Source organism: Benincasa hispida, chromosome 11, assembly GCF_027475165.1.
Source record: "Benincasa hispida cultivar pf3 chromosome 11, pf3_genome.v1.1, whole genome shotgun sequence".
NCBI classification, from domain to species: domain Eukaryota; kingdom Viridiplantae; phylum Streptophyta; class Magnoliopsida; order Cucurbitales; family Cucurbitaceae; genus Benincasa; species Benincasa hispida.
Window position 1 is genome coordinate 31,873,377 of NC_143488.1, and position 26,848 is coordinate 31,900,224.

Here is a 26,848-nt window from a genome sequence, read left to right on the forward strand (position 1 = left end):
AAAGTTGTTTTAATCATAAAACAGTAAAATCATTTCTCAATCCAACGTACCCTATTGTGGGTAAAACAATCCCAACACCAACTACTAGTCCAGAGAGAACCCTTTTGCTCAATCTCTGACTCTATTCACTTATGGCCACACTAAGTACCCACACACATTAAGTACTTATGCTCAGATACCTTCTCAATGTCCTTCAGTATCGAGCTACTAGGATACCTTCTCAAACATCCTTCAGTATCCCATTGGCTTGGTACCTTCTCAAATGTCCTTCAGTACCAATAAATACCTTCTCAAATGTCCTTCATTATCTAGTTGGGTGGATACCTTCTCAAATGTCCTTCGGTATCGCATTTTAGTAAAACTAGTCATAAATGACTTTTCTCTTTAAAGCATGAAAAGTATAACACATATAAAACATGACTTTAAAGATGTTAACACATGTTGGATCAAATCATGCATGCGTAGGCATGAGAATATTCTTGCATACCTTCTCACCCGCATGCGTTCTCACACATGCATGCGTTCAAAACATAACTCACAACTTGCTTGGAAATCACTTCATAAAACTAGTAGGCATGAGAATATTCTTGAAAACATGGTTTCTATAACACGTTGTAATCAAATAGTTTAAGCAAAATGTTTTAGTCAACATTTTAGCCACTCACCTTGATTTCTTAGGAGCTTTTCACACTAGTGGCTCCTTGGGCTCCTTTTCACCCCTATAATCCAGATTCAACTTACAGCTTAGTTACTCATAGTTTTGTACCTTATTTTGAAATACTTTCTTCTACAAACTTATTCTAAAATTTCTCAGGAAGCTTACCCTAAAATATCAGCTCATAACTCCTCGTGTTTTGGCCGGACTCACAGAATCTTCAAGACTGGCCTAGACTGATCCAACAATTGTACCCTTCTGCCTTCTTTTCAATCTCCAGTCCGGTTCCTTTGAGTTTTTCCCTCCGACAACTCTGAAAACTAGACTTCCAGAGCTTTTTGATGGCTTTAGAATCACTCAAACGCACGAGTAGATTGGGAGATCTCCTCATCTAAAGTTTATACGTTCTTCTCAACCCCAACTGTCTAATGCGCTCTACTCTCCCTCTCTTTTTACGTAATTTCTGATTTTGTGATTTGAGAATGAAGTTCGAAAGGCTCTATTTATAGGCATCCAAACTTCCCCTGGTGTTGACACCACCTACTTGGCTACATGGCCAAATGTTTACTTCTTCCCTCATCAACGTAAGCTTGCATCATCTTGGCCCAAGGTGTTTTCTCCATATGCGTCCACCACAATTCCTTAGCCCTTAAGAATTTCTCCCATATGACACATGATTTCGCTGACGTTTTCCCTTGTGATCGCACCCTCCTATGTGTTCATCTTAGGGTTTTCAACACATAATCCACAATAACGCAACCAAATTCAACGCATAGATGCTTGCCCGACCGTTCGATGCCTAGGCAAGGCCCTTCGACCGCATGGGCAAGGCATTCAAATGAGCACTGGACGAGGCATTGCTACACGCACAGACTACTCCTGCTCTCTCCACTCTCGTTGGTGTCATTCTCTCCCACTTTCTTGCTCATAATTTTGCTCTCTCTAATCTCGTTCTCTCCCACTTTCTCGCTGGTCTTGCTCTCTCTAATCTCGCTAATCTTGTTGTTAGCTACTGTGAACATTGTTTGTCTCTGTGCAACTTCTACACGTTTTTTCCAAATTTTCCCCAAAATAATTTCCCATATTTTTCTCAGTTCTTCAATCCTTTCTTTAGCCATAACGCATTTCACATAACTTCTCTATACTTAGCCGAATTTTTCCAAAATTTCCCAAACTCAATTTCCATATTTTCTCTTTTCAAATCCCCATTCCTTCTTCCTCGTCAACCAATTTATTATACAAATTTCATTACAATTTTACCAATTAAAGCTCAACTAAAATTATTCAAGGAAAATCTACTTAACACTTAGAAATTTCCTTCCCTTTAACATAGGATTTAACTTTCACTTAGTTAACTCCTTTTATTACTTGCTTTAGTAAGGAAAATAGAAATCCAAGTTTCACAGCCCCGGCGCCTTGTGCGCGAACTTTCTGGAGGGCGAAAACTCGAAAATGGAACGAGGGGTTAAGAACGATGAAAAAAATTCGTGCGCGCAGACGGTTTTGCAAACGAAGCTCACGTGGTGCCCCAATGGCTATTGGGCCCGGCGGGGCTGCCTTATGGCCTAATTTTTGTGCACGAACTTTCCGGCAGGCGAAAATGCGAAAACGAACCCAGGGGTTAAGAACGATGAATAAAAGTCGTGCGATGGTTTTTCGAACGGAGCTCATTTGGTGCCCCAAATGGCTATCGGGCCTGGCGGGGCCGCCCTTTGATGACGGGAAATTAGATGTCAATCTACTCGACAACTAAAATCCCTTGGACGTGATATGCGATGCATGTTCTTAAGGTATGCGTTGATAGTCATGCGTCGATGGTCATGCATTGGAATGACAATGCATTAACGAATATATGCGATGACCATGCGTCCTGTCACAAGTTTTCTTTTGTTCATGCCAAGTAAATGTGGATGCAAGTTTCTCGGGTGATCTGAGGTCGAACACGAGGACTTATAGCTGGATGAATACGGTAAATTGCATGCGGCGGTTGAATAAAAGAACGTTGGAGGGGTTGATAGGTTAACACTACTCCTACACCTAGCTATTAGACAATGCAATGAGAATATGAAAGAGAGGTAGATTCACGACAACTCTTGACATGAAATAAATGAATGGGAAAAATAGATAAAACGTGGAGATGATTTCATTGCAACCCTTAAGAGTGACCACAAGGGAAACCTTAGTCAACGCAAGCCATGTGATCATGCTACACACACTAAAAGCCTAAATCTAGGATGTATGCGGTGGGTATGCATAAGTGTCAAGATGACCACATACAACCACCATATCCTACTTCCTGGACACATGCAAGATCCTATCCATAGGGTGCATATGCTGTGTGACAGGAAACAGAGCTTATCTCTAAGTTCCTTATTCGTGCCTATGTGTTCCAATCCGCTCTCTCGAGTCTTAGATTTGGGTTTTAGACTACTCTCCTAAGTATGCCTAAATGATGAATGAAGCGCTCATAGGACAAGATAACCGCATGAACTTTGCTGACCTAAGATTGTGTTGGATTTTATGTCTTAAAACTCGTAGTTTGTAAATTAATAAACATATTCTGTTTTGTTTTTCGATAAAGTTGTTATTGAAATTGTAATCTTGAATCCAATAAACTAAGGTCCTGAGGCTATATAATGTAGTTTGAACTTTATGTAGTGACATAAATGTAGATCAAGTTCAAATATATAGCCAAGATGGTCTATAGTATATGAATGAGGTTGGGCGCCTTATTCTGGGGACACTATGGATGCGGCCCACTTTGTAGTTAGTACAAACGATGTTATCCTGAATCGTTCATATAGAGATATGTGAGTAGGGGCATCCTATGCAATGAGTTTTCATAAGACTGAACCATGAAATAGTCACTTTTTACGTTCTAAATGTTGTTTTATGTATAAAACTGACTATTTCATTAATTGATGACCTAGGTAACTTAATCTTAATCCTAGGCTAATATGAACTCTTGTTCACTCGGAATTATCCTTAGATCTGCATAAGTGAGGGCAGCTCATCATCACTGGCCCAATAAGCCTCCAATTTCAGGGGTAAGATCAGGTGGATAGCTGGGAACATAGGGTGCAAGACGGTATTCACTCCTTCCCGTTATAAGGATAGTAGATAGGTTGTTCCCTTTAGTACTGAATCTAGGTCTTGAACAAGGGGCCCCACCCTCTCCTTGGCCCAAGGCATAATTTTTGTGCACGAACTTTCCAGTAGGCGAAAACGATAAAATGGACTAAGGGGTTAAGAATAATGAAAAAAAGTCGTGCTCACATATGATTTTCCGAATGGAGTTGATTTGGTGCCCCAAATGGCTATCGGGCCCCGTGGGGTTGCCCTGAGGGCCTATTTTTGTGCGTGAACTTTCCTACCAGCAAAAACTTGTAAATGGACCCAGGTGCCCGAACGATAAAAAAAAGTCGTGTGCGCAGACGGTTTTGCGAACGAAGCTCATTTGGTGCCCTAAATGGCTATCAAGCCCGGTGGGCTGCCCTAGGACACAATTTTTGTGCACGAAATTTTCGACAGGCGAAAACGCGAAAACGGACCAAGGGTTTAAGAATGATGAAAAAAAGTCGTGTGCGTAGACGGTTTTGCGAACAGAGCTCATTTGGTGGCCAAAATTACTATCGAGCCTGGCGGGGCTACCCCGGGGCATAATTTTTGTGCGCAAACTTTCCAGCAGACAAAAATGCGAGAACAAACTAAGGGGTTAAGAACAATGAAAAAAAGCAAAAACTCGCAGACGGTTTTGTAAACAGAGCTCATTTGGTGCCCCAAATGGCTATTGAGCTCGGCGGGGATATCCCAGGGCCCAATTGTTATGTGCGAACTTTCCGGCAGACAGAAACACGAAAACGTACCCAGGGGTTAAGAACGATGAAAATTCGTGCGCGTAGACGGTTTTGTGAACGGAGCTCATTTGGTGCCCGAAATGGCTTTCGGGCCCTACAGAGTTGCCCCAGGCCCAATTTTTGTGCGTGAACTTTCCGATGGGCAAAAACACAAAAACGGACCCAGGGGTTAAGAACGATGAAAAAAGGTCTTGCGTGCAGACGATTTTGCGAATAGAGCTCATTTGGTGCCCCAAATGGCTATTAGGCTCAGCAAAGCTGCCCCGAGCCCAATTTTTGTGATGAACTTTTTGGCGAGCGAAAACGCGAAAATGGACCAAGGTTTTAAGAAAGATGAAAAAAATCCATGTGTGCGACAGTTTTGTGAACGGAGATCATTTGGTGCCCCAAAAGGCTATCGGGCCCAGCGGGGCTTCCTCGGGGCCAAATTTTTGTTCATGAACTTTCAGGCGGGCGAAAATGCAAAAAACGAACATAGGGGTTAAAAACAATGAAAAGAAGCCGTGCGTGCAGACGATTTTTCGAATGGAGCTCATTTGGTGCCCAAAATAGCTATCGGGCCCAGCGGGGCGGCCTTAGTGCCCAATTCTTGTGCACGAACTCTTCGACGAGCGAAAATGCGAAAATGAACCTAGGGGTTAAGAACGATGATAAAAAAACCTTTCACGTAGACGGTTTTATGAACGGAACTCATTTGTTGCCCTAAAAGGCTATCGGGCCCGTAGGGGCTACCCTAGGGCCCAATTTTTATGCGTGAACTTTAGGCGGGTGAAAACCCGAAAATGGACCCAAGGGTTAAGAACGATGAAAAAAAACTGTGCGCGCAGACGATTTTGCGAACAAAGCTCATTCGGTGCCCAAAATGGCTATCGGGCACGACGGGGCTGCCGGGGCCAAATTTTGATGCGCGAACTTTCCGATGTGCGAAAATGCGAAAACGCACCCAGGGCTTAAGAACAATCAAAAAATGGCATGCACGCAGATGATTTTTCAAACGGAGCTCATTTGTTGCCCAAATGGCTATCGGGCCTGGCGGGGCTGCCCCGGGGCCGAATTTTTTGCACGAACTTTCCGGCAAGCGAAAATGCGAAAATAGACCTAGGGGTTAAGAACGATGAAAAAAAGTCGTGCGTACAAACAGTTTTGCGATGGAGCTCATTTAATGCCCCAAATGGCTATCGGGCCTGACGGGGCTACCCCGGGGTTTAATTTTTATGCACGAAATTTTCGACAGGCAAAAATGCGAAAACAGACCCAGGGGTTAAGTACAATGAAAAAAGACGTGCGCAGACGGTTTTGCGAACAAAGCTCATTTGGTGCCCAAAATGGTTATCGGGCCCGGCGTGGCTGCCCCGGGGCCAAATTTTTGTGCGCGAATTTTTTGGCAGGCGAAAACGGACCCAGGGGTTAAGAACGATGAAAAAAAGTAGTGCGCACAGACTATTTTGCGCACAGAGCTCATTTGTTGCCCCAAAAGGCTATCGGGCTCAGTGAGGCTTCCCCAGTGTGCATGAGCTTTCCGACGGGCGAAAAAGGACCCAGGGGTTAAGAACGAAGAAAAAAAGTCATGCGCGCAGACGATTCTTTGAACGGAGCTCATTTGGTGCCCAAAATGGCTATCGGGCCCGGCGGGGCTGCCCCGAGGCCCAATTTTTGTGCACAAACTTTCCAGCGGGCGAATACGCGAAAATGGACCCAGGGGTTAAGAACGATGAAAAAAAGCCATGCGCATAGACGGTTTTGCGAATGGAGCTCATTTGGTGCCCCAAAAGGCTATCAGGCCTGACAGGGCTCCCCTTGGTCCCAATTTTTGTGCGCAAACTTTTCGGCTAGCAAAAACCCAAAAACCGAACCAGAGGTTAAGAACGATGAAAAAAAGCCATGTGTAGACTATTTTGCGAACAAAGCTCATTTGGTTCCCCAAAATGACTATGAGGCACAGCGGGGCTACCACGGGGACCAATTTTTGTGCGCGAACTTTCCAACGGGCGAAAATGCAAAAACGGACCTAGGGGTTAAGAACGAGAAAAAAGCTGTACCCGCAGAGAATTTTGCGAATGGAGTGCATTTGGTGCCCCAAATGGCTATCGGACCCGGCGGGCTGCCTCGGGGCCAAATTTTTATACATGAACTTTTCGGATGGCGAAAATGGACCCAGGGGTTAAGAACGATGAAAAACGCCATGCATGCAGAAGATTTTGCGAACGGAGCTCATTTGGTGCCCCAAATGGTTATCAAGCCTAGCGGGGCTGCCCCATGGCCCAGTTTTTGTGCGCGAATTTGGCGATAACGCGAAAAGGGACCCTGCGGTTAAGAACGATGAAAAAAAGTCATGCATGTAGATGGTTTTGCGAACGGAGCTCATTTGGTGCCCCAAATGGCTATCAGGCCTGGCGAGGCTGGCCCAAGGCCCAATTTTTGTGCGCAAACTTTCCGGCAGGCGAAAACGCAAAAAGGGACCCAAGGTTTAAGAACGATGAAAAAAAGCCTTGTGAGTAGACGGTTTTGCGAACAGAGCTCATTTGGTGCCCCAAATGGCTATCGGGCCCCACGGAGCTATCCTAGGGCTCAATTTTTATGCACGAACTTTCCAGCAGGCGAAAACGCAAAAACGGTCTCAGGGGTTAAGAACGATGAAAAAATGCCATGCGTGCAGACGGTTTTGCGAGCAGAGCTCATTTGGTGCCCCAAAAGGCTATCATGCCTGGCGGGGCTTCCCTAGGGCCCAATTTTTGTGCACGAACTTTCCAGCAGGCGAAAACGCGAAAACAGACCCAGGAGATAAGAACGAAGAAAAAAAGCTGTGCGCGCAGACGATTTTTCGAATGGAGCTCATTTGACTCTAAAGGGATGCGATGGCCCCGTTATTCATGACACTACCCTTGATTCTCAATCCTTGATCACTTTCTCTCCAATCTTCATGATTTTTAGAAATGCGATCAAGGATATTCTTGGCCTCACCATAAGTTTTATCCAGCAGACCTCCAGCTGCTACCGCATTGGTAGCCGTCTACGACTCAGGATTTAATCCGTGGTAGAAAATCTCCGTCTGTAAGCAATCTGGTAAGCCGTTATATGGGTAGTCTCTTACCAGCCTCTTAAACATCGCCCAAGCATCGTTGAGCTATTTGTCAACATCCTGTTCAAAATTGGTGATCAACTTCCTTCTTCTGATGTTTTCCATTGGAGGGAAGTACTTCTTCATAAACTTCTCTACTACTTGCTCGCATGATGTAATCTCCCCTGGTTCGAGAGAATAAGCACATTTTCATGCTTGGTCACACAACGAAAATGGAATCAAAGTTAGTCGAACCTCCTCAGTGGAGATGTTAGGGAACACAAACGTGCTGCAGATCTCAATGAAACTTCGGAGGTGGGCGTGCGAATCCTTGCCATGCCTACCACTAAACTGTCCGACAGTTTGGATCATTTGCAGCATCACCGATTTCATTTCGAATCTCGATCCGTCAAGAGTAGGCCTCATGATTCCTAGGGAGAAATCATAGAGGTTGGGCGACGCATGTCTCAAATGGGTCTATTGCGGTCGTTCGCAAATAGGATGGGATTCTCCATGATATTATTTTCATTTGGTGCTCCATTTCCTGGTTGTCATGTTCGCCAATAGAATGGGATCCGCCATGTTCCGCCATGTTGTTGTTGTTGGCGGCCGTCTCTCAATCTTCGTCGAAACGTTCTTTCAATCTTTGGGTCGTAATTCGCCAGAGATTGAAAGCTTCAAAGAAAATAAAAAAATTACCGTTAGCACAATGTATTGCTGAAGTCCCCAGCAACGGCGCCAAAAACTTGATGCGTTGTGTTATGCGATGGTGGAAAATGTGTTATGTATGCATGTTTTCTCAGTAAGATCCAATTATAAATCCTACTGAGTTGCCTGGTAAGCCCAGGGTCGAACTCAGGGACTAAGAAAAACAATATACGAAGGTAATTTTTAGACCACTTTGCGATAACAAATAAATCAAGTGGTTGGTTGGTTTTTTGTTTACAGTATAAAGTGTATGCGGCAGAGTTGACAAAAGAGTTAATATTTTGAAAGATGCGATGAGTATGCGAGGGAATGGGTTGAGAAGGGGTTTAGCTAACACTTCCTAGGATTTCGTTCATGTTATGCGATCATGCTACACACATACAACAGCAAATCATCTCTCAATGGAAATGCTATGGCTTCTAGTTTTAGAACGCATGCGATATATGCGATGATATCTATAGGACTTACATCTAAGCCTCTTTTCTTGTTATGCGATGACGAATGACACACAAATATACAAGGCGATTGCATACTACCATAACCTATCTCTAGGATGCATGTGATGCATGTTGGCAAATAGAGCTTATCTCTAAGTCCCTATCTCTTGCTCTCTCAAGTCTTAGGTTCTTTCTTTAGACTTTCTCTCGAGTAGCTCTAAAGGGTGTTGGGCGTAACATAAGACAAGATGATCGCATGCAATGAAGATCCTAGGTCATGTTAGCTATGTACTTCTCAACCCATTCGATAGTTTTAGCTACTCGTGTGTATTTTAAAGAGAGTGAATAGATGTAGAAAAGCAAGTTCCATTATATATATATATATATATATATATATATATATATATATATAATTGAAGTACAAAATGACAATGCGGAATAAGAATAAAGAGCCTGGTAGCAATTTCTTACTTCCTAAGGCTTTTACACTGTTCTTCTCTACTTTGCTCAAAAGATATTCTTGTTCTCGCAAGAGTCGACCCTCTCTTCATTTTTCCATGCACCCTGGCACTCTCTCGAGCTAACAAGGGCAATCTTCCGGCGTCTTTTCCCTTCTCTCGCTTTCGCCTTCTAAGTATGAGAAAACTAAGAACAAGGCTAACTATCGTCTATATGGTGAACTCTAAAACTGGGCGAACTCTTTCATTGAAAGTGGCCTACGGTATTTATAGAGCTTCAGGGTGAAAAGCTTCTTCTCTCTTATGATTGCACTGATAGGATGGCATTAATTCTCTGTCTGATGCGCCGAATAATTGTCACCGAAAATTTGAGTGTGCTTGCTTCAATAGGTCGTTAACGGCTTGTCAACCTAATTCGAAATCGATCGTCATCAGATTTCTGTTCCATTGTGATTTATTAAGCTTTCACCCAATGCACTCGCCTTGATGCGCCGACTCTATGTGGTCACCTTCTTGAGCAGATTTTCACGAGCGCAAATGATCGCATAGCCTTGCAGCTGCCATCTGTTAATACGCTCGAACAATGACTTCTTCGGATCGTATTTCCGCCTTGCGTCAACGCATTTTCCTACATAAAATACATAAGTTAACTGTTATAATGCGATGGATGCATGCGATTGCAATGTTGTGAACTTAATGCTTTTGGACGCAATATTGTATATTTTTACCATCGCAATCCTGCATTGTTTTATAACTTTGCGCTGTAATAACGTGCATTTTTGCCCGTTATCAAACAATGTTAGTCGAACTTCTTTAGCTGAGATGTTTGGGAAAACAAAAGTGTTACAAATTTCGATGAAACTCCAAAGCTGGGCGTGCGGATCCTCGCCACGCCTTCCATCAAATTGTTTAGCCGTCTAAATCATCTGCAAGATAACCAGCTTCATCTCAAACCTCCATCCATCCAGAGTTGGCCTCATGATTCCTGGGGAGAAATCATAGAGGTTAGGCAACGCATAGTCCCAGATGGGCCTATTGCAGTCATTTGCCAGGAGAATGGGGTTTGGCATGATGTTGTTTGCGTTTGCTGCCCTGTTTTTTGGTTGTTCCGCCATAGTGGGATTTCTTTCTTGGCGTTATCAGTGATTGTCTCTCTGTCTTCTTCTGAACATTCTTTCAATCTCTGGGTCATAGTTGGGCTCAGCTCATACGACACCCGCTTCTTCCCTTACCAAAGGAGAGGCAGTGCACAAAGGTCGAAAGCTGTAAAGAAAATCAAAAAGTTACTGTTAGCGCAATATGTACTATCGTAGTCCCCGACAATGGTGCCAAAAATGGAGTAAATAAATATGCATTCATTGTTCGTTCTCCATGCATCGCTGGTCATGCGTTGGACTAAGGGATATGTAATATGCGTCTGATGACCATGCATTCCTACCACAAGTTTTCTTTCTCTCTCGCCAAGTATAACGAGATCGAAAGTTTCTCGGGGTGATTCGAGGTCGAACTCAAGGACTTGTAGCAAAATGTTATGAGGTAATGTTTGCGGCAGAATAAAAGAATATTGAAGTTTAAGGGCTATGCGCTACTCCTAATCCTAACTAAATAGATTAAGCAATGGAAGTATGACTATGAGAGTTAGAGACACGACAACTGTTAACGCGTAATAAGATGCATGGGAAAATAGATAAAATGGTGGGGATGACTTCACCTCATCAATAAGCTATAGCAAGGGTAACCCCAGCCAGCGCAAGCTATGCGATTATGCTATACACACTTGATGAAGACGCATGCGATGCATATGCGATAGTGTCGATAGAACTTATGTCTAAGTCTCTATTCTTGCTCACATGCTCCCATACATAAATAAGGTGACCGCATACCACCGTATCCTACTTCTGGATGCATGCAATGTGACCGCATACTGTCATATCCTATCTATAGGGTGCATACACTGTGTAATAGCAAATAGAGCTTATTCCTAAGCCTCTATTCTTGCTTATGCAATCTAATCTGACTCTCCTAAGCCTAGATTTGGTTTTTAGACTACTCACCTAAGTATGCCTAAATGATGAATGATGTGCTCATAAGACAAGGTAATTACATAAAGCATGGTTGACATAAGATTATTCCTATTCCTAGGGACATTGCTTACTTTGCTTAGTGCATTCCACTACTTACCCTCTCGGGCAGTTAGTCGCCACTGATTAGCTCATAGACAAGCATTGCGTCCACTCATAGATAAGTGTTGCCTCGACCTCACACTAAGCAAATAAGATTTTCTCACAATACCTGCACAACGCACACCTCTTGGTGGTTTGCTACATGCTTCATATGTTTATGTTGCATGATTAAGTATGCGATACTCTAGCAATCTTACTTAGTTGTTGCAATGAAAGTAAAGGATGATAAGAAGAGGTAAATGAAGATGGAATCGGAGGAAGTATAGAAATGCATTGATCACAAAATGTATTAATCTTCTAAGCCACAATGTAATACAACATAGAGATAGAAGAGATATGGAGGGCCAGATGGGCAATATCTTGCTTCCATCAAATGTGTGTCAAGGCTGCCGGTGGTGTCATGGATGGGCGGTGGAGTAGTATCTCTCGAGATCTATCTCTGGCAAAGCTCCGGTCGTCACTCGGAATGGTAGGAGGAATGAAGAACTCTCAAGAATATCTCCTCATGCTTTCGTCTAGATCACAAGGATCTACCCTAAGGCAAAAGCTCGGGTGATTTCAAGTTGTGCTCTAAAGCTTCTATTTATAGAGCTCGATTGCCAAAAGCATTAATGGTACTTCTCTAAATTTCTGCTACTAACGGCGTGTTGGACCTGCTCTGAATCTCTGCTACTAACGGAGTGGTAGGTTAAATGTCATGATCACCTTTTCATACTCCCAAGGTATTCGTTCGTGCTTGGTTTCTGAAGTATCATCGCATCCCACCACCCTTGCATTCATCCCTCTATTACAGTTATTACTCTTTAGCCACAACCTCTATGCGATGAACGCATGCGGTTAATGGCCACAACGTCCATGCGTCGAACATATGCGATCACCTCTGCGATGGTGAGATTCGCCACATGCGATCGATTCCTACAATAGCTACAAAAATAGACATTTGGATGCAAAATAACGCATAATAGTGGGTTAGACGAGATTTTCATTGCTAATCGACGTAAGCTCACTTTCCCATGAATTCTTAGTATAATCGCCGCATATTCTTCTTATCAGCCCTCATAATTCTAAATAAAAGGCCGATAATAACATACATTTTTGCCCATCATCACACCCCCAAACTTGGAATCATGCTTGTCCTAAAGCATGCCTTATGCTTAAGAAAATTCATAATTCACCCTAGAGCTTTCCTTTGCGATGACCACCCTCTCGAATATAATTCACTCATACCTCTAACCTTGGCTGCAATGCTCTTCTAAACTTTGGCTACTTCTTCAAAGATATCTTTTCTAAGCTTAAATCCGGCAAGCCTCTGTTAACAAACTTTTTACTCATGTCCCGCAACTTTGCTTTTAGGTTTTAAAAATGTGTTTGTTTAAAAAAATTCAAAGCTTTGCGATTTCTTATTAGAATGCGGTGTTGAACTTGGTTACGCTCTTCATTTTGGCTTGCCCCCACGGATGTCATGCGGACAACCAACTTCGGTTACGTGCCATATTCAACTCAACTCTTGCCTTGGCTTAATTTGGCTTGCACCAGACAGAGGAGTTGCTTTTATGCGTTGATCATGGCCACTTACTTTCGTTTTGGCTTACCTGTACGGGTGTCATGCAAAGTATCCAACTACAGGTAAGTGCCTTTCACAACTTAACTCTTATCAGCTTGAGTTTCCCCTTTGTGCTGACAATGGAGATTTTTTTATTCTTGAACATTTCTCTCTCTCTTTTTTTTTAATAGCATCGCAATGTGATAGACACATTTTTTGAGACCATTGCCACCCCCAAACTTAGAGAGCAGCAGCGTTCTTGTCGAAAAGTTAAAGACAAACTCATCGGGAATGTGGTAAGAAATGTTTGAGCAGAGGTTTACACATAACAAAACTTAGACTGTCAAACCTTGAAGAAGCTTACTAAAAGTGAGGTGAGCCTTGCGATGGTTAGTTAGTAGATGTAGTGAATTATAAGTACCATCATAGATGCTAATTTATCAACGCAAAGGCAGGCAATCGGACAAAAGAGAATTTCAAAAGGATAATGCATAAAAGATAACAAGAAAAGAACCTTCGAGTAGAATAACACTTGCGACCATGCCTTAGAATTCATGCGGTCAAAGCCATGCATTGAATGATGGAGAGGATTCTTCCAGTTAACTGCACACCGAGGAGAATTATTGTCGCACCTACGAGGAGTGAACGCACCACATCCAAGAAAGCAGTCGCATATCCAAAACAACAATACTTAAAATAAACTAAACTAAGTAAGCAAGGTGAAGATAGAGTAGAAGACGTCCCTGGAGAAATTAGAGTGAAGCCACCGCAAGGAGTCTTCCATGCAGAAGATTGATCTCAACTGCTTAGGTCAGGAGGCTCACTCTGACCATTGGAACTTTCGACAATTGTTGGACGCATGTTGGTCAGCACGTGCTTATAATTTCCTTCAGCTCATGTGACTGATTGCCTTTTTATCTCGGGGTCAATACTGGCTTTTGGCGCATCGCCTACACTGCAAATATTGTTTCCAACTTGGTCGCACAAGCTACAATACTCCCAAGGTAAAAAGGGTGCCTATGAAAACACAAAACTCAACAAACTATTAGCTGCCAAGTCCCCGACAACAGTGCCAAAAACTTGATGCATTGTAAATGACATGAAATAATGGTATGAAGTTGCGTTGCACATGCAAGTTTTCCTAGTAAAACCCAAGTATAAATCTCACTAGGTTTCCTGGTAAATCCAAGGTTGAACACAGGGACTATTGAGTTACTACGCATTAGTAAAATTGATTCCTTTGCGGTGGTAAAAAAAAATAAGTTGGTTGGTATTTTGTTTAAGTGTAATTCCTATGCGACGGATTCGAGTAAAGATGTGATGAAAATGAGAAGTACAATGAGTATGCAGTGAACGGTTTGAGAAGGGATTTAGCTAACACTTCCTAAGATTGCATTCAAGTTATGCGATCATGCTACACACCCAAAACAGCAAATCATTTTCCAATGCAAATGCCATAATTCCTATTTTTAGGACGCATGCGATGTACACGATAATGTCAATAGGACTTATTCCTAAGCCTCTATTCTTGCTTATGTGATGATGAATGATGCACACATACACAAGGTGACCGCAGACTATTATATCCTATCTCTAGGGTGCATGTGATGCGTTAATAGCAAACAGAGCTTATTCCTAAGTTTCTATCTCTTGCTTATGCGGTTCTAATCTGACTCTTCCGAGCCTAGACTCTAATATGACTTTCCCAAGCCTAGATTCTATCTTTAGACTACCCTCCCGAGCATTTCTAAAGAATGAATGATGCATACATAAGACAAGATGATCGCATAAAGTGAAGATCTTAGGTCATGCTAGCTAAGTACTTCTCAACCCATTCGGAAATTTAGCTACTCATGCGAGATATAGAGAGATTGAGCACAAGTTGAATTAAGATTTCCATTGTCTATAGATTAATGCAGAATATAGAATAACAATATAATATAGAGATAAGAAGCTCGGTAGTAATGTCTTGCTTCCTGTGGCCTTTTACACTGTCTTTTCTTTCCAACTCTACTCAGATGAATTGTCCTTGCTTCCGCAAGTGTTGGCCCTCTTTCCTTTTGTAGCGCTTCCCAACAGTCTTCTGAGCTGTCCAGGAATGTCCTCTTGGCATGTTCTTCGCTTCGCTCTCCTCTGCCTTCTAAGTATATAAATAATTATAGACTAACAGCTATCTATCTATATGTGATCTAAGTTCTCTATATGGCGAACTTCTTTATCGATGGTGGCCTTTGATATTTATAGAGCTCACGGTGAAGAAGCTTTTCTTTCTAATGATTGCAATGATAGAGGTCATTAAATCTTCTATCTGATGCACCGATTAATGGTCACCGAAAAGTTGAATGTACTTGCTACAGTATGTCATTAATGGCTTGTCAACTAAATTCAGATTCGACCCATCATGATTTATTATGCTTTCACCTTGATGCGCAGTCTTTATGCGGCCACCTTCTTGAGTGAAATTTCGCGAGCACATATGATCGCATGACTTTGCGATCGCCATCTTTCCATGCGCGCGGACGCCTAATTCCTTGGATTGCAATCTCACTTGCCCCAACGCATTTTTCCTGCAAAAAATAAGTAAATTAGCTGCTTTTATGCAATGGGCGCATGCAATCGCAATATTCTTATTTTAATGCTTTTGGACATGATTTTATATATTTTGACCGTCACATTCCCTCATTGTTTTACATCTTTGCATTGTAATAACGTGCATTTCTGCCCAATATCAGACGTCAAGACGGCCTTTTTGAATGGTAATCTTGATGAGACCATTTATATGGTGCCACCTAAGGGATTTATAGCCCAAAGTAAAAAGCAAAAGGTTTGCAAGCTGAATTGGTCCCATTACAGACTGATACAGACGTCTCCATCTTGGAACAAACAGTTTGATACTGCGATCAAATCGTATGACTTTGACCAAAACGTTGATGAACCTTGTGTCTACAAGAAGAACATCAACACTTCAGTAGTCTTCTTAGTGTTGTTTGTAGACAATATACTACTCATTAGGAATGATATAGGTCTACTGACTACAGTTAAGAACTGGCTAGCAACCCAATTCCAAATGAAAGATTTGGGAGAGGCTTAGTTTGTTCTAGGTATATAGATCTTTCAAGATCGTAAGAACAAAGTTCTAGCACTATCTCAGGCATCGTACATTGACAAGATGTTCCTCAAGTACTCAATGCAGAACTCCAAGAGGGCCTACTGTCATCCAGGCATGGAGTCACTTTTTCTAAGGACAAGTGTCCTAAGACGCCTCAAGAGGTTGAGGAGATGAGACAGGTCCCATATGCGTCTACTATTGACAGTTTGATATACGCGATGCTCTGTACGCATCTAGACATCTGCTACGCTGTGGGCATAGTCAATAGGTATCAGTCTAACCTAGGCAAGGGTCACTGGACCATAGTGAAGAACATCCTCAAGTATCTTCGAATAACGAGAGACTACATGCTTGTGTATGGATCTAAGGATTTGATCCTTACTGAATACACGGATTCTGACTTTCAGACTCATAAGGACTCTCGCAAGTCCACATCAGGGTCAATCTTTAATCTTAACAGAGGAGCTGTAGTGTGGCAAAGCACTAAGTAGGGGTGCATCCTGTACACCCCGTCCTAGACTACTCTCTGAGCCTAGGAAAGGATCTGACTGTAGTAGTTATCAACCCTTTTGTTGACACTTACTGCCTAATAAATCTAGCGAAAATCTTCGATACCAACATGTAACTCATATATAGTGAATGCTTCTTAGGCCAAATTTATTAAGTTTAACAACACAATTGATAGAAAAATAGGCATGCGCAGCGAAATTGAGGAACAATTTTACTCTAATTGTACAAAAATAACATACAACCCTAAATTAATTAATTGGGTTTTTTGAAATATTACCTTTGAAGCCCCCGAAATGCTTCTTTCTCTGCCCAAACACGAACCAGACAACCACTAAACCTGATCTACTATCATCTGGACTCAGAATCGGGTTGTGGGACCCGATGGATGAAGAAACCGAGAGAGAGAAAGAGATGGAAATAGGAGATGGATTTTTTTGGGTTGGGTTTGGGTTTTGATATTTCTCAAAAATGGTGATTTTTTCCAGCCCAATTTAGAAACTAGTTTTGGCAAAATTGTCAAAAGCCCTCTATCTAATTTGAAAGCCTAAATTTATAGGAAAAAACCATACAAAAATTGCATGAAACAAATTCATAAAAACCCAATACGTCAAAATCCACTATCTAAGTGGGCTTGATGTCTCCACTATAAGCGCACACCTAGCCCACTATCTTGTTAGTGAAATTATCCAACAAAAAGTTTGGATTTTCCCACTAACTTTAGTCAAAGGGCAAAATGGTCATTTTATCAAAATCGAATTTTAACCAAAAAGTCAATATTTTGACTTTTTATGATTTTTTCCGTGTTGACTAATTTTGACCTCCTAAACATGAATCCGTATTCATTTTCTTGAAATTCAAATCACATTTGAATATAAGGACGGTCAAAGTTTGACTTTTCAAAGTCAAAAGTCAATTCTTTGACTTTTTACATCTTTGACCATTTCTATTATTTCCGAGCTTTCGAATATTAATGTATTCATATTCTTGATATTTAAATAACATTTAATCATTAAAGTTGTATCTCTAAACTGAAAACCGATCACTGTATCACATATATCTGTCGGTTTCTCTCTCTTCATCTAATTCGAACAATTCGAATCATTCTATCATACTGTTCTAACTTTATTCCATATGAGCTAGTAGGGGAACCTAATGGACCTATAGATCATGGGCTCCAATGATCCGAGATTAACTGGCTAGACTCTTTTAGACGGAGCTAATCAACATTCGTTAACTAACGGGTCATTCCACTATAGTCCCGTAGTTGCACTCCCCTCACTATAGATATATTTGTGTCCATATGATATAACCATCATTAGTAAGCTAATCCTTCACAAGTTATTCGTAATCTCGGCTGGGTCATAAAATCGTTTTACCCCCAAGACTACATCTTATTCCTTAAGTTCCATTGATCCTCTAATGGACAATTGGTTTAAGGTCTAACCTTTAAACCGAACCCCATTCGGGCCAAGGAGAGGGTGGGGCACCTTGTTTGACCTGGATTCAGTACTAAAGGGAACAACCTATCTACTATCCCTATAACGGGTAGGAGTAAATTCCGTCTTGCACCCTATGTTCCCAGCTATCTACCTGATCTTACCCCTGAAATGGGAGACTTATTGGGCCAGCGATAATGAGCTACTCTCACCTATGCAGATCTAAGGATAATTCCGAGTGAACAGGAGTTCATAGTTAGCTCAGGATTAACATTAAGTTACCTAGGTCATCAATTAATGAAATAGTCAGTTTTATATATAAAACGGCGTCTAGAACATCAAAAGTGACTATTTTATGGTTCAGTCTTATGTAAACTCTTTACATAGGATGCCCCCCCTTTCATGTCTCCAATGAACGGTTTAGGATCACATCGTTTCTACTAACTACAAAATGGACCGCATCCATAGTGTCCCCAGAATAAGGTGCCCAACCTTATTCATATACTATAGACCATTTTGGCTATATATTTGAATCTTATCCACATTTATGTCACTACATAAAGTTCAAACTTAAACTTAATAGCCTCGATCCTTAGTTTATTGGATTCATTATATAGAATTTAATTTTAATAAAGATTTTCAATAACAACTTTATTGAACAAGAATATGATATTACAAACTACGACTTTTAGGACATAAAATCCAACAAACTCCCACTTGGATTAAAACTCCTAGTAGGATCAAATGATGCTGAATTTAACTGTGAGAAATTAATATTACATATGAGTACAATAAACATATGAATACAATAAAGTAGGGCATTCACGCCCAACATAATCTCCCACTTGTCCTAGTTTAGAAATACCGTAGACCTAAACTCTGTAGGTGACCCTAAAAAATTTTAGCCGTGCGGGTTTTTGTAAAAGGATCAGCAATGTTTTGCTCAGAAGGTATCTGGCTCACTACAACATCACCATGGTGTACGATTTCCCAGATAAGGTACCATTCGATGTGCTTTCCCCGTTTATGGCTTTAAGGTTCTTTTGAATTTGCAACTGCACCGTTGATGTCACAAAGGTGATGGGTAGATGCATATTTGGAACAACTTCCAACTCTATCATGAATTTCCTCAGCCATACTGCGTCTTTTGCTGCTTCGCAAGAAGCTACGTATTCAGCTTCCATTGTGGAGTCAGTTACATAGTGTGTTTTACGCTTCTCCACACTACTGCTCCTCCGTTAAGAGTGAACACTGATCCAGATGTAGACTTTCTAGCATCTTTATCAGTTTGGAAATTAGAGTCAGTGTATCCAGTAAGGATCAGATCCTTAGCACTATACACGAGCATGTAGTCCCTAGTTCTCCTGAGATACTTTAATATGTTTTTAACGGTAGTCCAATGATTACGTCCAGATTAGACTGGTACCTACTGACGATCCCTACTGGGTAGCATATGTCAGGTCTAGTACATAACATTGCATACATCAGGCTTCCAACAGCGGAAGCATAGGGAATATTTCTCATATCCTCAACTTCTTGAGGTGTCTTAGGACCATTTGACAGATGAATTCCATGTCTGAAAGGAAATAGACCCTTTTTGGAATTCTGCATTTTATATCTAGACAACATTTTGTCTATATAAGATGCTCGAGACATGGCTAGTGTCCTATTCTTGCGATTCTGAACAATTTGGATCCCAAGAATATACTGCACATTTCCTATGTCTTTCATTTGGAATTGTGTATCTAGCCATTGGTTGACGTCAGTAAGATATCCTACATCATTCCCAATGAGTAGAATATCATCGACATATAAAACAAAGAACACTACAACAGAATTAATGATCTTTTTGTATACACCAGGCTCGTCAATATTCTGTTCAAAGCCATATGATTTGATTGCAGTATCAAACCTTATATTCCAGGATCTAGAAGCTTGTTTGGATATAAATGGATTTCCCAAAATTACAAACCTTTTGTTCTTGACCCTGAACTATAAACCCCACTGGTTGAACCATATAGATACTCTCTTCAAGATTGTCATTCAAAACGGCTGTCTTGATATCCATTTTCCAAATTTCATTGTCATAAAAAGTTGCAATGGATAAGAATATTCTTATCGACTTTAGCATGGCAACGGGGGAGAAAATTTCTTCATAGTCCACTTCTTCTCTCTGGGTATAATCCTTTGCAACAAGTCGAGCCTTAAAAGTCTATACTTTATCGACTTGATCTCGTTTTCTCTTATAGATCCATTTGCAACCAATTGGTTTCACATCACTTGGTTTATCTATAAAAGTCCAGACTGAATTAAAGTACATTGACTCCATTTCGAGGTCCATAGCTTTTATCCACTGATCATGGTCCACATCATTCATTGCCTATTTATAGGTCAATGGATCCTCTATGCCCTCATCAGGTATGATGATTTGAGTTTCAGCTAAACCCAAATAGCGGTCATGTTGATGAACAACTCTCCCACTACGTCGAGGCACTCTTAATTCTTGAGAAGGATGTGACTGACCAGAAATACTAGCTTTATCTACTACTTTAGCAGATGAACTAGGTATATTTGTAGCGTCTTTTGAAATTTCTTTCAACACTATTTTATTACGTGGTTGATGATTTCTAATGTGGTCTTCCTCTAAGAATGTGGCATTTGTTGATACAAATACCTTGTTTTCTTGAGGATGATAAAACAGACCACCCTTTGTTTTCTTTGGATAACCTACAAATAGGTATAACTTTGAACGATGTTCCAATTTATTGGGATTCTGTACCAACACATGTGCTGGGCAACCCCAAATTCTAAAGTGACATAAACTACTTATACGCCCTTTTCCATAGCTCATAAGGTATTTCTGAAACACTTTTAGAGGGAACGTTGTTCAAAATATGGACAGCAAATTCAAGTGCATATCCCCAAAAGGAATCAGGCAATTGAGCATAGTTCATCATAAAGCGAACCATATCTAATAAGGTTCGGTTTCTTCTTTCTGATACACCATTCTGCTGAGGCATACTAGGTGTAGAGAGTTGTGACCAGATCCCGTTTTCTATCAAATAGTCTTGGAATCGTATGTCCATATACTCTCCACCTCATTCTGATCGAACTGTCTTTATTGTTTTTCCTAATTCATTCTCAACTTCAACTTTATATTTTTTGAACTTTTCAAGAGAATCAGACTTGTGATGAAGCAGGTAGACATGACCATACCTTGAATAATCATCAATAAAACTGATGAAATATTCATACCCACCTCGACCCTTGACGTTCATTGGTCCACAAAGGTCCGAATGTACGAGCTTTAAGGGTACTTTGGCTCTATGATCTTTTCCTGAAAAAGATCTCTTTGTCATCTTTCCTTCAAGACAGGATCCACATGGAGGTAAAGAGTTATCTTCTAACTGACTTAAAAGTCCACTCTTGACCAATCTCCCAATCCTATTGAGATTTATGTGATCGAGTCTTAGGTGCCATAGGTAGGCGTTGGAAGAAACCTTTTGTTTTTTTTCCTTTATCTGTATCCTTCTTTCCCTTTCTTATCCTGGGAGCCTATCCTTTCCCCTTCTTTTTCATTTGAGCTTTAGAGGGTCCAGCTTTGTTTTTAGAGGACGATCCTCTTATAAATTTTTTCTTAATGGTAGCAACATTTTCTTCCACTTCCTTCCCCTTACCTAAAGTAAGGTTTTGGAATCGTTGGAGCTTGTTAAGAAGGATAGTGAGGTTAAATTCTATCTTATTTAAAGACGCATTTTTTCTGAAAAGGTATAGAACTCTTCGGAAGAGATTTTAAGATAAAGCTAACCTGATTAGCCTCATCAATATGTCTACCATTTACTTCAGCGATATTGAAGTGCATCATCATGTCCAGGATGTGTTCTCTAACAGAAGTCCCCTCCTTCATCCGCTTTGTGTAAATGTGCTTAATTGCCTCGTGTCTAAGGGACCATGATGGTTGCCCAAACATTTCTTTTAATGAATCTATTATCTCTTTAGCCATATCTAAGGATTCATATTTCTTTGCCAAAACATCAGACATGCTGGCAAGAATGTAAACACGAGCCTTTTCATTGGCTTTGACCCATCGATCGTATGCTTCTCGAACAGTTCGGTTAGCATTTGAGGCTAGTGCTTGAGGACATTCCTCAGTTAAGACAAATATTAGATCGTCATCTACCAGTATTGTGTTTAGATTTGATTTCTATGCCGAATAATTATCGCCATTTAGTTTCTCGGAATCTAAGAGTTGAATTATCGAGCTATTCATGCTGCAAAAGATAAACATATTCTTTTAGAAAAACTATAATCACAAAGAAACCAATTTAATTTAGCAAAAAAACTAATAATGTACCCTTCATTATTATATTTGCAACGATATTTCAAAAGTTTAGAGTAACCTCCACCGAAGGGCAGTCGATTATTCCTCTTTTGAACCAAGACAATCTTGACTAGATGCTAACCCCAGAATAACTCTTTATTCTTATAGCACTTTAGTTATCGCTACTTTGGTCGAGAATATACTAACATCTTAGTAATTCTTGTAAGTGTAACCTTCCATTTTTGGATTTCAGAGACCAGAATCAACATCCTCCCGAAAGTGGAAAGTCAATATGAAAACTGATCTAAGAGAGCCTAACCAGATTTGGAGTTTGCGGTGTTCCGAATCCTAATACAACCCTCCGAAGGGAAAGGTCACTCTAGGGCAGACATGCAGGCACATTATAGGAATCTCACGGTGCGATCTAATGGAAGAGACTGTGGGATATGTTGTTACATACCCCTCACCCACTTACTATGAACTACTTTCCCTATTCACCTTGATATTGATCCATGTAAAAACTCTCCGAAAGAAGTCTGCTCCTAAGCACATCCCAAAGCCCTGCATGGACCTCACGATGTGAACTCTTAGGGATGCTAGAGCTAAAAGTACACTACTTCTTTCTAGCTAAAGTGTTCTATAACGGTTTAGGGTATAAAAAAAACTTAGAGATATATTCCGACTAAATTAAACATATCCTTAGTCTAGGTGATAGATCCATGTATAACTCTTATACTAGATTTTAACCTATGATGTCTAGGTGATAAACAAATTTTATTACCTTACATCTCTCACGTATGCTTATTAAAACTATGATGTCTATGTGACCAAAACGTTGATGAACCTTATGTCTACAAGAAGATCGTCAATGCTTCAATAGTCTTCTTAGTGTTGTATATAGACGATATACTACTCATTAGGAATGATGTAGGTCTACTGACTACAGTTAAGAACTGGCTAGCAACCCAATTCCAAATGAAAGATTTGGGAAAGGCTCAGTTTTTTCTAGGTATATAGATCTTTTAGGATCGTAAGAACAAAGCTCTAGCACTATCTCAGGCATCAAACATTGACAAGATGTTCCTCAAGTACTCGATGTAGGACTCCAAGAGGGGCTACTGCTATTCAGGCATGGAGTCACTTTTTCTAAGGACATGTGTCCTAAGACGCCTCAAAAGGTTGAGGAGATAAGACGACTCCCATATGCGTCTGTTGTTGGCAGTTTGATGTATGCGATGCTCTATACTCGTCTAGACATCTGCTATGCTATAGGCATAGTCATTAGGTATCAGTCTAACCCAGGCAATGGTCACTGGACCGTAGTGATGAACATCCTCAAGTATCTTCGAAGAACGAGGGACTACATGCTTGTGTATTGATCTAGGTATTTAATCCTTACTGGATACACAGATTCTGACTTTCAGACTCATAAGGACTCTCGCAAGTCCATATTAGGGTCAGTCTTTACTCTTAATAGAGGAGTTGTAGTGTGGCAAAGCATTAAGTAGGGTGCATCGCTGTCACACCCCGTCCCAGATTACTCTCTAAGCCTAGGAAAGGATATGACTGTAGCAGCTATCAACCCTTTTGTTGACACTTAATGCCTAATAAATCTAGCGGAAATTTCTGATACCAACATGTAACTCATATACAAAAGAATATTCTTAGCCAAAATTTATTAAGTTTAACAACACAATTGATAGAAAAATACACATGCGCAGCAGAATTGAGGACCAATTTTACTCTAATTGCATAAAAATAACATACAACCCTAAATTAATTAATTAGGGTTTTTTTAAATATTACCTTTAAAGGTCCCAAAACGCTTCTATCTTCGCTCGAACACGAACCGGACAACCACTAAAACTGACCTACTATCCTCTGGACTCAGAACCAGGTTGTGGGACCCGATGGATGAAGAAACCGAGAGAGAGAGAGATGGAAATAGAATATGGATTTTTTGGGTTGGGTTTGGGTTTTGATATTTCTCAAAAATGGTGATTTTTTCCAGCCCAATTTAGAAACTAGTTTTGGCAAAATTGTCAAAAGCCCTCTATTTAAATTGAAAGCCCAAATTTATAAGAAAAAACCATTCAAAAATTGTATGAAACTAATTAATAAAAATCCAACACCTCAAAATCCACTATCTAAGTGGGCTTGATGTCTCTACTATAAGCCAACACCTAGCCCACTATCTCGTTAGTGAAATTATCCAACAAAAAGTTTGGATTTTCCCACTAACTTTAGTCAAAGGGCAAAATGGTCATTTTATCAAAATCGAATTTTGACCGAAATGTCAACATTTTGACTTTTTATGATTTTTTTCATGTTGAAAAATTTTGACCTCCCGAACATGAATCCGTATTCATTTTCTTGAAATTCAAATCACATTTGAATATAAGGTTGGTCAAAGTTTGACTTTTCAAAGTCAAAAGTCAACTCTTTGACTTTTTACATCTTTGACCATTTCCATTATTTTCGAGCTTTCGAGTATGAACATATTCATATTCTTGATATTTAAATCACATTTAATCATTAAAGCTATATCTCTAAACTGAAAATCGACCACTATATAACATATACTTGTCGGTTTCTCGTTTTTCACCTAATTCGAACAATTTGAATCATTCTATCATACTGTTCTAAGTTTATTCCATATGAGCTAGTAGGGGAACCTAATGGACATAGATTATGGGCTCCAACGATCCGAGATTAGCTGGCTAAACTCTTTTAAACGGAGCTAATCAACATTCGTTAACTAACGGGTCATTCCACTATAGTCCCGTAGTTGCACTCCCCTCACTATAGATATATTTGAGTCCATATGATATAACCGTGACTAGTAAGCTAATCCTTCACAGGTTATTTGTGATCTCGGCTGGGTCATAAAAATCGTTTTACCCCCAAGACTACATCTTATTCCTTAAGTTCCACTAATCCTCTAATGAACAATTGGTTTAAGTTCCAACCTTTAAACCGAACCTCTCTCAGGCCAAGGAGAGGGTGAGACCCCTTTTACAAGACCTGGATTCAATACTAAAGGGAACAACCTATCTACTATCCCTATAATGGGTAGGAGTGAATTTCGTCTTGCACCCTATGTTCCTAGCTATCCACCTGATTTTACCCCTGAAATGGGAGGCTTATTGGGCCAGCAATAATGAGCTGCTCTCACCTATGCAGATCTAAGGATAATTTTGAGTGAATAGGAGTTCATAGTTAGCTCAGGATTAAGATTACGTTACCTAGGTCATTAATTAACGAAATAGTCAGTTTTATACATAAAACGATACTCAGAACGTAAAAAGTGACTAATTCATGGTTCAGTCTTATGTTGTAAGCTCTTTACATAGGATGCCCCCACTTTCATGTCTCCACATGAACAGTTTAGGATCTCATCATTTGTACTAACTACAAAGTGGGCCACATCCATAGTGTCCTAGAATAAGGTGTCCAACCTTATTCATATACTATAGACCATTTTGGCTATATATTTGAACTTGATCCACATTTATGTCACTACATAAAGTTCAAACTTAAACTTAATAGACTTGGGTCCTTAGTTTATTGGATTCATGAATATAGAATTAAATTTTACTAAAGATTTTCAATAACAGCTTTATTGAACAAGAATATGATATTACAAACTATGAGTTTTAGGACATAAAATCCAACAACAACATGTTTAGAGAGATTACATTACTAGTTTCACTAGTTACGATGCCCAAAACCTTGTCCTTATATGAACAATTGTAACATGTGTACAATATTTTCAGTAACCACCTAACAGACGAATTACAATATCTTTGTCCTTTAAATGGAAGAACAGATGCAGATCTATCTCCTGAGGATTTGACCACTACCTGGGGGGAAGGAAAACATTTGAAAACGGGGTGAGTTTGCTAGCCCAGTGAGTGACTTAAGAAAGAAAATTGATTCTCATGCAAAAGTCTCAATAAAGAGATTAAACTGGAATAAAAATTTCAACAATAACCTTGTACTGCAGTATAAACATTTTCTAAGCATAAAGCATATAAAGCTGTTTTTATCATAAAACATTAAAATTGTTCCTTAGTTTAGAAGAACCCTACTGTGGTTAAATCCCAACGTCAACTGCCAGTCTAGAGAGAACCCTTTTGCTCAATCTCTGACTTTAACTACCTACGTGCACATGGCCATACTAAGTACCATCATACCTTAGGTACTTCTGCTCAAATACCTTCCCAAAACTTGTCCTTCAGTAGCGAGCTGCTCGGATACTTTCTCAGATGTCCTTCGGTATCGAGTTGGTCGGATACCTTCTCAAATGTCCTTCGGTATCGCGATTCAAGTAAAACTAGTCATAAAATGACTTTCTCTTTAAAGCATATAAAGCATAACACATAGAAAACATGTTTTTAAAGGTACTAATGCATGCTTGGTGTATTTAAACACACATAAATAGTTTTTCAATAAAATTTCATACATGGCATGCATTTAAAACATAACTCATGGTTTGCTTGGAAATCACTTTGTAAAACTAGCTAGCATAGGAATAATCTTTCTTTAAAACGTTGTAAATATTTAGTCATTC